The sequence below is a fragment of the Vipera ursinii genome (assembly GCF_947247035.1).
Source record: "Vipera ursinii genome assembly, chromosome: 1".
Classification (NCBI taxonomy): Eukaryota; Metazoa; Chordata; class Lepidosauria; order Squamata; family Viperidae; genus Vipera; species Vipera ursinii.
In genome coordinates, this window is record NC_139512.1 from 194,167,494 (window position 1) to 194,179,913 (window position 12,420).

Consider the following 12,420-nt stretch of genomic DNA (forward strand, 5'->3'; position numbering starts at 1 on the left):
GTAAAACATCATTTCAGAGTGCCACATCCCAAATTGAAAAAGATTTGGTTTAAACCCACTTGTTTACTCACAGCATCTCTTTTTAATGCGTTTTTGCCAGCATACTTGAGTTTTTGAAAATCTAAAGTTTATGATTATTTTTGCAAAGTTTCAGTTTGCTTAAGAAAGAAACTACTTTAACAGGATTTTGGACTTTGGAGGGCAAATAATAATGTCTTAAATGTGCAATGCATAGTCCAAGAGTATGTGATTCAGTTTCACCTTGGAAACCTGGAGAGTTAGATTCAAAACTCCACTTATAAGTTTACTAACCCCAGAAACAGCACCTTATTTCAGTATTTGTGCATGGAGAAATTAAAATTGTATAGGGTGGGGTAGCTATGACTGTATTAATGGATTATAAAATCCAATAATCTCATATACTCATAGGAAGAATACTGGAATAAAAATGAGAGGATATGATAGGTAAAATAAATGTTTCATATGGTAGGGAATGAGAGAATAATAACTTGCTCATATCCTCTAACTGATGAGTGGTCTGAACTATTGATTTCCTAGGCAAACTTCTATCAGTGAATTATTATTACCATGGCTGGTCTCAGAGTCAACCAGACTGAATTTGGCATTTTTATCCATCTTTCAAGCCCTTCCCAAGGTCATGGGATAGGTAAGGTATTATTTTTTCAAAAGTTAAAAATTTCCATCTTCAGGTTTAGCAATCACTAGAAGACCTTGATCCAACTCTGCTGACAACAAAAGAATCCAATGGGGTATCTCTAGGTAATATCCTAATGTCTTACGCCTTGAGTCAATGAACAAATTCTTCTTTACTACCGGTATAACAATGTTAAATTTTATAAATTATTGAGGTATAATTAACAGCAAACTATAGATAGATAGTTGGCTATAGGGTTGTCTCAGTATTCTTCCTTCCTTCCTTCCTTCCTCCCTCCCTCCCTCCCTCCCTTCCTTCCTTCCTTCCTTCCTTCCTTCCTTCCTTCCTTCCTTCCTTCCTTCCATTTCCTAGAGAAAATGGTCAGTTAGGAATGACAGAAAGACTAATGTGATGTTCATTAGGTTAGAACTGGTCAAATTCCAGTGCAATCAGACCTTTACTGGGTGGCCTTTGGTAATGGTCTTCTTCACAGTTTCAATTCCACTTGTAACATTGTCTGCCTGCTTGCTTGCCTCCTTTTACTAGTGTGTTATGTGAGTGGGAAGTGAATGGAAGACCATACCTGCAGAGCCTGAAAAGTATTGCTTGTTTCCCATTGCTCCTTTTGTCTAGTTCAGGGTTCCCCAACCCCTGGGCCATGGTCCACTACAGGGCCTTGAGCCAATCATAAGCAGGCCATAGAACTGGGGGGTGAGCACAAGTGTGCATCCCCTCTTGCACAAGCAGTGGGTGAGCATGTGCACATGTGGTGTGTTTGCATGAGCGGCGTGAGTGCTTGCCCACCACTCATGAAATGGAGCTGCACATGTGCACCACGCTTGGCCGCCACTTGCACAAAACCATCCCCTCACCCCCATCTGCCAGTCCACAAGGGTGGAAATGCTAGGGAACTCTGGTGTAGGTCATTCTGATGATACACTCACCATTGTGCACCATTGAGGAACTCTCTGAGACTAAAAATTCTTCAGTTAACTGCTGGACTAAATCTATTGTTCTTAAAGGATTGTTAAGTTAAATAGGGGTGTCCAATTTTATTGCTTCAGTAACAGAGCTTGGGTTCTGGATATAAGAAACATATTTTTCCCATTTTTAGACAAATGCAGTTCAAAATGATAAACATCCTCTGAGTTGTCTGCTACAAGAGCCTGCCCAAAGTCTGAGCCTTCTACTATCCTGAACTTAGGAAGTTGATGACCTAGGAATTATCCTCTGTTTGATTTCCATCCAGAGGGATTCAAGTGGTGCCAACTTTAATAATATTTCAGTATGAAGGTAACCTTTTAACATACCATCTAGATCACCTTAAGTATTCAATCTGCTAAAAGTTAAATTACCATTTCTAGCATTTTCTTTTTTAGGACTGAATTGTTATTCCTTGTAGGCAATCCTCAGAGTGCTAATTAATGGGTGGCACAGAAATGTTCAAAACTGTATTAATGTGAGGAGTGTTGTTTTTTTCTTTTCCCAGAAATGGATGTGAATGCCCTTCAAATGTATTGGGATTTCTACACTAACAATTCCCCAAGTTGGATGTAAGGCTGGGGAAAACATCTGTATTCAGTTGTAATGGGGCAGACAGACACATCCACAGCAGTAAGTTGTAGATTAGAACCACTGACTCCCAGAAGGGTGTCCCTCAACCCACTATCCACATTCCTGTAGCAAATTCCTGGGAAAAGCCAACTTGGAGACTTAGTTATTTAATTTCTACAGTCATCCAATTCAACCAAGTGACTCTGGGAGGCTTCCAATTCAAAATTTTAAAGCAATGAAAACAATGAAAACAACCTCAAAATAAATAAGTAAAAATAGCCATGATGATTAATCAACTAATAGTAAAGCCAGGTAACAGAGCCCTTAACACATTCTGAGTCCCAGGCCTAGATACATAGCCAAGATTTTAAAGCTTCATAAAGAGCCAACAGGTTTGGGGCCAGTCTAGTCTACAAGGGGAGAATGTTCCATAAGGCAAGGTCTACAGTAGAGAAAGTCCATCTTCCAGTTCCCCCCCAGTTGACACTCTTTGGCTGACAGCATCTGAAGTATGGCCAATGTGTTAGATCGAGTTAGATGGGTAGAAACTCTTGAAAAAGACAGTCCCTTGGGTAATCCAGTCCCAAGCCACGTTGTGCTTTAATAGTTACAACCAGCACCTTGAATTGCACCTGGCTCACACCGGCAGTGTGTAGCTCATGGAGTAGTGGCATTACATGCGCTATGTGGCCAGCACCGTTTATTACTCATGCAGCTGCATTTTGCACTAGTTCAATTTTCCAAATCTTCTTCTTCTTCTTGCAGTAATCTAAGGTTACAGAGGCATGGGTGATTGTGAGCAGGGCCTCCCAGTCCAGGTATGGACACAACTGGTGTACTACCTGAAGATGTGCAAAGGCTCTCCTAACCCCAGCTGCTACCTGCTCTTCAAACTGGAGCTGAGTCTAGGAGGATTCCCAGATGGTACAACTGAATCTGGGGTAGTGCTTACTAACAGGAAATGGAGTTTTTCTAGTACAGCATATATTAGTCTGGAAGAGGGATACATAATATCTGGTGGCTCAAGAACTTTGCTTGACAAAGGAAAAACCAAGTGCAAAACCAAGAGGGGGGGTGGATAGATCTAAAGGAGAGCTTTCCAAAATAAAGAACTTTCCTTTATGATAAACAATTTAATTTAATTTAATTTAATTTATTAATATTTCTATACCACCCTTCTCCCGAAGGACTCAGGGCGGTGTACAGGGCAAGAATAAAACACAGAGATTTACAAAAGATAAAAGATAATTAAATACATGCCCAATTAAAATACAGTTAATACATACTAAAAAACCCCAATAAAAATAGTAAAAAACCCCACCAATCCCCCCTCAGGCCAGGCCGGCTTGCTCGAACAAGTATGTTTTCAGATCGCGGCGAAAGGAGCAAAGATCGGGTGCCGTCTGGAGCTCAACCGGTAACTGGTTCCATAGCTCCGGGGCGCCCACAGAGAAGGATCTCCCCCTGGGGGCCACCAGTCGACATTCTCTGACCGGTGGCACCCTGAGGAGGCCCTCTCTGTGGGAACGCACAGGGCGGAGGGAAGTAGATGCCGGCAGCAGGTGTTCCCTAAGGTACTCCGGACCCCTGCCATGTAGGGCTTTAAACACCATTAATAGCACCTTGAATCTCACCCAGAAGACAACTGGTAACCAATGCAGCTCACGGAGCAGAGGTGTGACATGGGAGTATCGGGAGACTCCCAACACAACTCTCGCGGCTGCATTCTGTACCAGTTGGAGCCTCCGGGTGGTCCTCAAGGGAAGCCCCATGTAGAGAGCGTTGCAGTAGTCTAGATGAGAGGTCACGAGCGCGTGAGTGACCGTGCATAAATCATCCCGGCTTAGATAGGGCCGCAACTGGCGTACCAGGCGAACCTGGGCGAAAGCCCCCCTAGTCACAGCCACCATGTGATCTTCCAAGGTGAGCCGTGAATCTAGGAGGACTCCCAAGTTGCGAGCCCTATCAGGGGGTAATAATTCAATTTGTAGTCACTGTTCCTATACATATTTACCACTTCCAGCCTGGGCCACTGCTAGAAGTCTAACACTATGGACCAGGGTTTTTTTGTTTGATGGCACTCCACGTCTACAGTTCCTTAACTGCCCCTCCTTACTGAATTGTAAAACCTCCTTTATGCAAGAACCCTTATGCCATTTTTGAGACTTTCACTACAAGATACTCTCTCTGCTACATTGCAGAAGGCTCAGCACTTAGTATTAAGAATGGTTTGAAAAATAGAATTTGGTGGAAGACATCTGTTGCGTTCTTGGTTTATTTTAACAGATAAAATAGGTAGTCGCTCGGATAGCATTCTGCCCAGTCCCTAAAAGAAAGCTGCCTTATATTGTTTTTGAGCCTTCATCTGACAACTTCTATCCTGCCTCTCCAGGATTTCACAGACGTCTCAGAATAGGATGGGGTCTGAACCCAAACTTCCTGAACTGAAACCAGTTTACTTTCTTCAGCTGCAACAGCTTAGGTGTTTCCATTTTCTGAAGTGTGCTTAAACTTTGCATTACACATTTAAAGTTTGGCATCTCCCAAATCCAAAGTGGACTTTGCATGAAGATTGCAATGCCAACTTCTTTTGTGGAAAATCACTTTCTAGGTTGCTGACCGCTTCTGCTGCATCAATTTCTCTTATTAAAAAATAGTTATTTGTTGCCCAAGTGTGTTAGAAGGTAGCCTCAAAATAATGACTTTTAAATGTTGCACGTAATATCAGCATATTATGGTACAACAGCAATATTACATACTTTTTTAGACTTAGGGTGACGTCATTATTTTTATACCTCTCTTACTAAACAGTATATGCCAAACTTTGTAACCGTGCTGCATCAGGTCTGACAGCAAATCAACCCAAATGTTAGATTATTTTCAGACTAAAGAGCAGGGCAAACTATGCATGAGATCTGGGCTTTTACTTATTTTAGCTGTGGATAATTGAAGCATTTTAAGGTCTTCCCACCGTTCTGCCTAGAGGAACTGTAAAGTTTTCTGAAAAGTTGGTTGTAGAAAAATACTTAAAATTCTTATTGTGATACCTAGGAAAGCAAAGCTTATTTTAACTTTGAAAAGAAAAAAAAATACAAGGTGATTTTTGTCTGTGATCCTGCTAATGAAAGGCATCTTATCCAGGAAGTTGATTGCTCTTAGATACATGGTCTTTGGATGTGAAGGACATTACTAGTTTTTAATGATAGAGTTTCTGATATTCAAATCACTCCTACTGGATGTTCCCCAAGAGTCAATTTGGTATAGCAATTACGATGTAAACTTACCAGAGTCATGTGATGGGCAGCCATATAAATCCAAAATATAAGTTAAGAATAAGATATTGAACTAGGGCAGGGGTAGGCAACCGTGGCTCTTTTATGACTCATGGACTTCAACTCTCAGAATTCCTGAGCCAGCTGGCTCAGGAATTCTGGGAGTTGAAGTCCATGAATCATAAAAGAGCCAAGGTTGCCTACCCCTGAACTAGGGAGTAGGGACCAGGAAGACCCATGTTTGAGTCCATTCTTACTCTTAGAAGACTTGAGGCCATTCACTCTTTTAGCCCAACCTCACAAAAAGGAGGGTATAAATCTAAAAAAATATATATCATAGAACTACCTTTTGAAGAAGAAAACAAACAATTATAACTGTTATAACACAATTAACAATTATAACACTGAGAGGGAAATTACTAAATCACAAGATACCTTGCATCCATCCATGAATCATTCCAAGCTTTCATAGACAATGGAAGGATACTCTTATTCCCAAGGGCTGATCTGCAACCTGTGTCCTAAGACCCAAAAGTGGCTATGCAAGGTCATTGGTTAATGGCTTGCATCAATTTAAGTTTTTAATTTAAGTAGCTACCCCTCACAGAAACTGGGCCTCCTTGCCATTCTCTGCTCCCACAAGCCACAACTCATGAAAGTGGCAAGGAAGCAGAATGCTGTCAATTATAAGTGGCCTTAAGAGAGTTACAGGAGCCATTGAGTAGATCCCCGAGGCAGATTTAAGTTGCACTGTGCAGAGTATACCTCTTTCTAATCAATGTGTGCTTGAACAAAACATTTGTTGGATTTTATACAACCCTTTGGGAAGCAGGGAGAAGGAGGATTGTCAGTTGTCAAGCTCCATATAGGGAGTAAGTCTAGAATAACTCAGAAGAAACTTTTGACCTTGAACTAACTCTTGCTGCGCTGAAATTTTCTGACGGCAGCCAGTGTCCTGCTGGAACTCAGCAGCAGCCCATTTGGAGGCTCTAGTGGACTGTTGTTTTTTTTTGTGACAGCTGTCCTTCAGTCTCACAAGAGGGGAGAAATGGCCTCAAAGAGAATAAGCAATACCCCTACAAAGCAATGGAAGTTCAAGTTCACTCAAGCCATCAGCAACTATGAGAGATTCATATCTTGGTGTTGAAATGTGATATGTTGGCAACCTCAGAAGCACCAAGTGGAAAAGAAATATATTGAATTTCAAGCTGCCCTTGGGCAAATCTGCTTTTCATAGTCATAGTAATATTAATTAATGTAATTCCAGTGTTTGCAGGGAGAGAAAAAGCTATTGCAACTAAAAGTTTCAGACTGACAGTTCTGTTTATAAATTGTCAGAACCTTCTGAATTGTCATGTAAAACTGGCAAGTCATTCATGAGAAATCTCAACTATCATATGAGAATAAATCACTTTACAGGTACACATTAAACAGCCCAGTATTATTCTGAATCCCATCCTCCTAAGGAAAATACTAAAATTGATATTATAGAAGTATAAATGTCACTTTGCTATCAACTACTAACGAGGATGTCCAATAATTAGAAGTTAGAAGTGCTAAGTAAAAGCCTGACACCATGGAAAGTGGTTCTTCAGAGAAGCCAGCTTGGCTCCAGAACTGTGAATTTCAATGACGCTTTCTTTATAAAAACACAGATATTGTATCAACTCTGTTGTGATGTGCACTGATTTCTTAACATATGGACTGTTGGGGTTTTGATCTGATGATCTCTGACTGAACTTTGACTTAGAATTTTGATTATGAGTGATAGTTCAGTGGCCATTGGTCCATCATTCCCTTGCGATTTTGGTTCAGGAATGGGAATATCAAGGGAAAAGACAGTATCATTAGTTTATAAGAAAATTATATTTTGTTAGATATCCTATTAAAATCAGCCATTTTCAAAGTGTGTACCTTATATGGAAACTAGGGACAGTGCAAAGAATTTAATATTTAATTTAGTAATATTTAATATTACTATGCATGGAGATCATTTACCTATACTATATTATCATGACTGTCCTAATCTTAATTTGATTTGATTTGATTTATTATATTTATATGTTGCCCTTCTCCCTAAGGACGCAGGGCAGCTCACAACAATAAAAACTAAAAAAGAACATGAAAATACAAAATTTTAAAAAAGAATTAAACAGTAGATATATTCGATACATAGTAATTTAACCCCGTAAAACCAAATTTAAAACCATAGTCAGTCCAGGCCCGATTGTGGGAGCAAACTGGGCGATGGGAGGTTGACAATGGCAGCAGATGGTCTCGCAAATATCCTGGGCCTAAGCCATGTAGGGCTTTAAAGGTAAAATTACTAGCACCTTGAATTGCACCTGGAGGACAACCAGAAGCCAATGAAGCTCACGCAGGAGTGGAGTAACATGGGAGTATCGAGGAACTCCCATAAGTACCCGTGTGGCCGCATTTTGCACCAGCTGAAGCCTCTGGGTGTACTTCAAGGGCAGCCCCATGTAGAGAGCGTTACAGTAATCCAGGCGAGAAGTGACAAGGGCATGGGTGACCATGCATAGGGCATCTTGGTCCAAAAAGGGGTGCAACTGGCGCACCAGGTGAACCTGTGCAAAGGCCCCCCTGGTCACAGCAGTTAAATGTTCTTCCAAATTAAGCCGTGAATCATGAGGACACCCAAGTTGTGAGCCCTTTCAGAGGGGGGCAATACCTCCCCCCATCAAAAGAAATGGAACATGTTGGACAATACGAGATGCCAGTATCCACATCCACTTGCTCTTGGAGGGGTTCAGCCTGAGCCTGTTCCTTCCCATCCAGACCCGTACCGCCTCCAGGCACCGGGACATCACATCAAGGGCATCACTGGGTTGGCTCAGGGTGGAGATGAACAACTGGGTATCATCCATATATTGGTGATACCTCACCCCAAAACCACAAATGATCTCACCCAGCGGCTTCATATAGATGTTAAACAGGAAGGGGGAGAGAACCGACCCCTGAGGCACCCCACAAGAAAGGAGCCTCGGGGTGGATCTCTGCCCCCTTGCCAATACAAACTGTGAATGGTCCGAGAAGTAGGAGGAGAACCACGGTAAAACAGTGCCTCCCACTCCCAACCCCTTGAGCCATCGCAGCAAGATACCATGGTTGATGGTATCAAAAGCCACTGAGAGGTCAAGTAGGACCAGGACAGAGGAACAGGCCCTGTCCCAGGCCTGCAAGAGATCATCTACCAGTGTGACCAATGCCATTTCCATGCTGTAACCGGGTCTGAAACCGGACTGGTACGGGTCCAGATAGTCTGCTTCATCCAGGAATTGTGGAAGCTGATGCACCACAACACTCTCAACAACCTTCGCTACAAAGCGAAGGTTGGAGACAGGACAATAGTTATTCCACAAGGCTGGGTCCAAGTCAGGCTTATTGAGGAGGGGCCTCACCACCGCCTCTTTTAAGGTGGGGGGAAAACACCCTCTGTCAATGAAGCATTGACAACTGCCTGGAGCCACCCCCTGTCACCTCACCGGCAGCCGAAACTAGCCAGGAGGGACATGGGTCCAGTAAACAGGTTGTAGCGCTCAGTCTGCGCATAATCCTGTCCACATCATCCAAAGATACAGGGTCAAACTCACCCCAGATGGTATAACCAAGACCTGCCCCTTCCACTCCGCCAGATTCCATCCAGTCGGAGTCCAAACGAGACCGGATCTGGGCAATTTTGTCCTGCAGATACTGTACAAATTCCTCAGCCCTACCCTGCAAGGGGTAATCCCCGGTCGCTGATTAAGCAGTAAGTGGGTCACTCTAAACAGGGCAGCTGGCTGGTTATCTGCGGATGCGATGAGAGTGGAAAAGTAAGCATGCTTTGCCACTTCCATCGTCACTAGGTAAGACTTAAGATAAGTTCTCAACTGTGTTCGGTCAGATTCAGATTTGCTGGACCTCCAACGACTCTCTACACGTCTTTTCCGGTGCTTCATCTCTCGGAGTCCCTTGGTAAACCAGGGGTCCACCTGGGATCCACACCGGGTCAGAGGCCGCAAAGGCACAACTCGATCCAAGGCTCCAGCAGCTGCCCTCTCCCAGGCTGCCACTAGAGCCTTGGCAGAGCCGTGGGCAAGGGAAGCAAGAAATGTCCCAAGCTCTGTCCGGAACCTCTCAGGGTCCATCAGGTGTCTGGGGTGGAACCACCTGGTCGGTTCTGCCTCCCAGCGGCGGGGGGTGGCGTACTAAAAGTCTAGCCAGAGAAGAAAATGATTGGACCATGACAGGGGATGGATGGTTAAATCACCCCTACCCAGATCATTAATCCACTGCCCAGAGATAAAAACCAGATTGAGTGTGTGACCTCCATTATGAGTCGGGTCCTGAATTATTTGAGTCAGGTCCATGGCCGTCATGGAAGCCATGAACTCCCGAGCCAACTCAGACGCCTCACCCACGGAAGGCAAATTGAAATCCCCCAGAACTATAAGCCTGGGGAACTCAATCACCAACCCGGGCAAGACATTGAGAAGCTTGGGCAGGGCCAGTGATACGCACCTGGAAGACAGGTATGTAATCAATAGGCCCAACTGAATGCCAGGACCCAACTTCAAAAGGAGAGATTCACACCTGCCTATCTGAGGGACAGTGGCCACTTGCGGACAAAGACTCCCTAATAATAACCACCACCCCCCCACACCCCTGCCCTGGGCCCATGGCTGATGAAGCACCCGGAAGCCCAGTGGGCATAACTCCAAGAGGGGGACACCTCCCTCTTGGCCCAGCCAGGTCTCCGTGATGCAAGCCAGGTCCATGTTCTCCACCTCAACAAGATCATGTATGAGGGGAGCCTTGTTCACCATGGACCTGGCATTGAAATAAACCAACCTGAGCCCAGGGTTCTGCAATCCTATGCCCCCGGGGAAGCGAGAAGAACAACGAGGGCAGGAACAGGCAACCGCTTGAAGACAGCGGTGGACCGTTCCCCAATAACAATAAAGCCCTCTGCTCCCACACTCTCTGCCCCTCCCAATCACCGTCAAGATAGGGAGACCCTCCGCACTTGGAGCTGAGTCTGCCCCCAAACCCCTATTCCCCCCCTGTGACCATCCGATGGTCTGGACTGCTGTCCAGATCGAACTCCCCCAAGTTCATTCCGGATCCCCAAGGCCTCCCCCCTCCCGGGTCCCCTTAAAATTTTATATAAAAAACTTAATAAAAATCCCCTCAGCCTCCTCTTTGAAGCATGCCATCTCTCAGGGTCCCACAACCCGTCATCAAGAAAGTTCTTATGTAGGACAGATGGGCATTCCTGCGAGAGGGGGGAATCTCGCAGTGAGTAAAGTTCTCTAAAAGTGTACGCTGGCATACAAAGGAAGGTGGTAGCATCGGACAATGAAGGGTGCCAGCAGATGGAGTCAATGGAAAATTCAGCCGACATGTGGCAGGTCCCAGAGCCATAATTGTGGTAAGAGTGGAGTGGTCTACGGCGACAGCAGCAAAATCCATAACAGGTGATAACGACAAGTCTAAAAAAGGGGGAGGCAGCCTGATGACAATGGCGACGGACCCAAAACAACAAGATTCAAGCAGAGCAACAACGGCAGCAGCAGCCTCCACAGCGGCAGGGAAAGCAGCAACAACAGCAGACCCCACAGCTGCAGCCACAGCACCAGCAGGACCAGGTCCACTGCACTCACGGAGCCGAACTCACCAAGTGAAAGAGGGGGAGGGGGGAAACAACATTGAGGCTCCCTTCCCCCTGCCTCAACCCTGGTCTCGGTAAAAACAAACAGGCACGAACAGAGCCCAAAATTCTGACAAAGATCACTTGTCACAGCTCCGCTCAGCTTGGATGAGCAGGGAAACAGTCTAGTTGGCCCCGCCCAGCTGTCAGCGTCCTCTCACCAGTGAGTTAGAAAGTCGGCTTCTCCGGCTTCTCCTCCCCCATCCTCAGCCATTCCGAGACATATCCCGATGGGGGAGGGTGCTAACGCTCCGCCAGAAGTTCCACCGACCGAATGGGGGCCAAAACAATGACAAAAAGCCCCATGATCACCCAGCAGAGCCAAAAACCGCTCCATATTAGAAACTCAAAAACCAGTGAGCAACCATCTTAGGCATGCGCAATTGCGTCCCCGGTTTTTGCGTGTCAGAGGTGGCACTCAGAGGTGCCTCCCTGCTTCCTCCCGAGGGCACCACAATGTTGATGAGGCCCTGGCATTTTTCAATAAATAAGTGGGTTTTGGGTTGCGGTTTGGGCACTTGGTCTCTAAAAGGTTTGCTATCACTGCCATAGTGTATCATTGCTCCAGCAAATTATATAGTTTAACTAGTTGTATAAAGAAATATTTGAATTTTCCCTTTTTAGTTTCTGTAGCCAGCCTTGGTCCTTACCTGTAGAAGAGAGAAGAACTCATATTTATACACATTTTTCATTCCAAGTATTGCTATTCTGATGCATATATTAATTTTTGAAGTACTAATTAGGACAATTCAGTTAAAAATGTAAACTAAACAGATTATACCCATTATGTCTTAGACACTGCTTTTTAAAAAATCTCCTTGATCCTTTTTCCTCACCACTCCCCTCCAAATTCTTAGTTCATCTAGTCTTTGATATATCAATCTTTACTGAGATATTGGAAAGATGGCACAATTGATCAGCAGTTGCCCAAAGCTGCTGGGAGAAATTAACCCAAAGTTTGGCTTAAAGGATGTTGTTGATGTTGTTGTTGATGATGACGATGATGGTGGTGGTGGTGGTGATGATGGCTGGTCACACAGTCAGCCAGATATTCAGATTGCATTTGGCATTTTTATCCACTATGGTGTCCTTTTCAAGGATGTGGGATAGGCAGATGTTGTTTGATGGTTTCAAAGTTATTATCATTATTAAACTTCTACACCACCCACCTCTCAATGATTCTGGGAAGCTATATTCTTCAAGCCCTGATGACATTGTAGAATTCT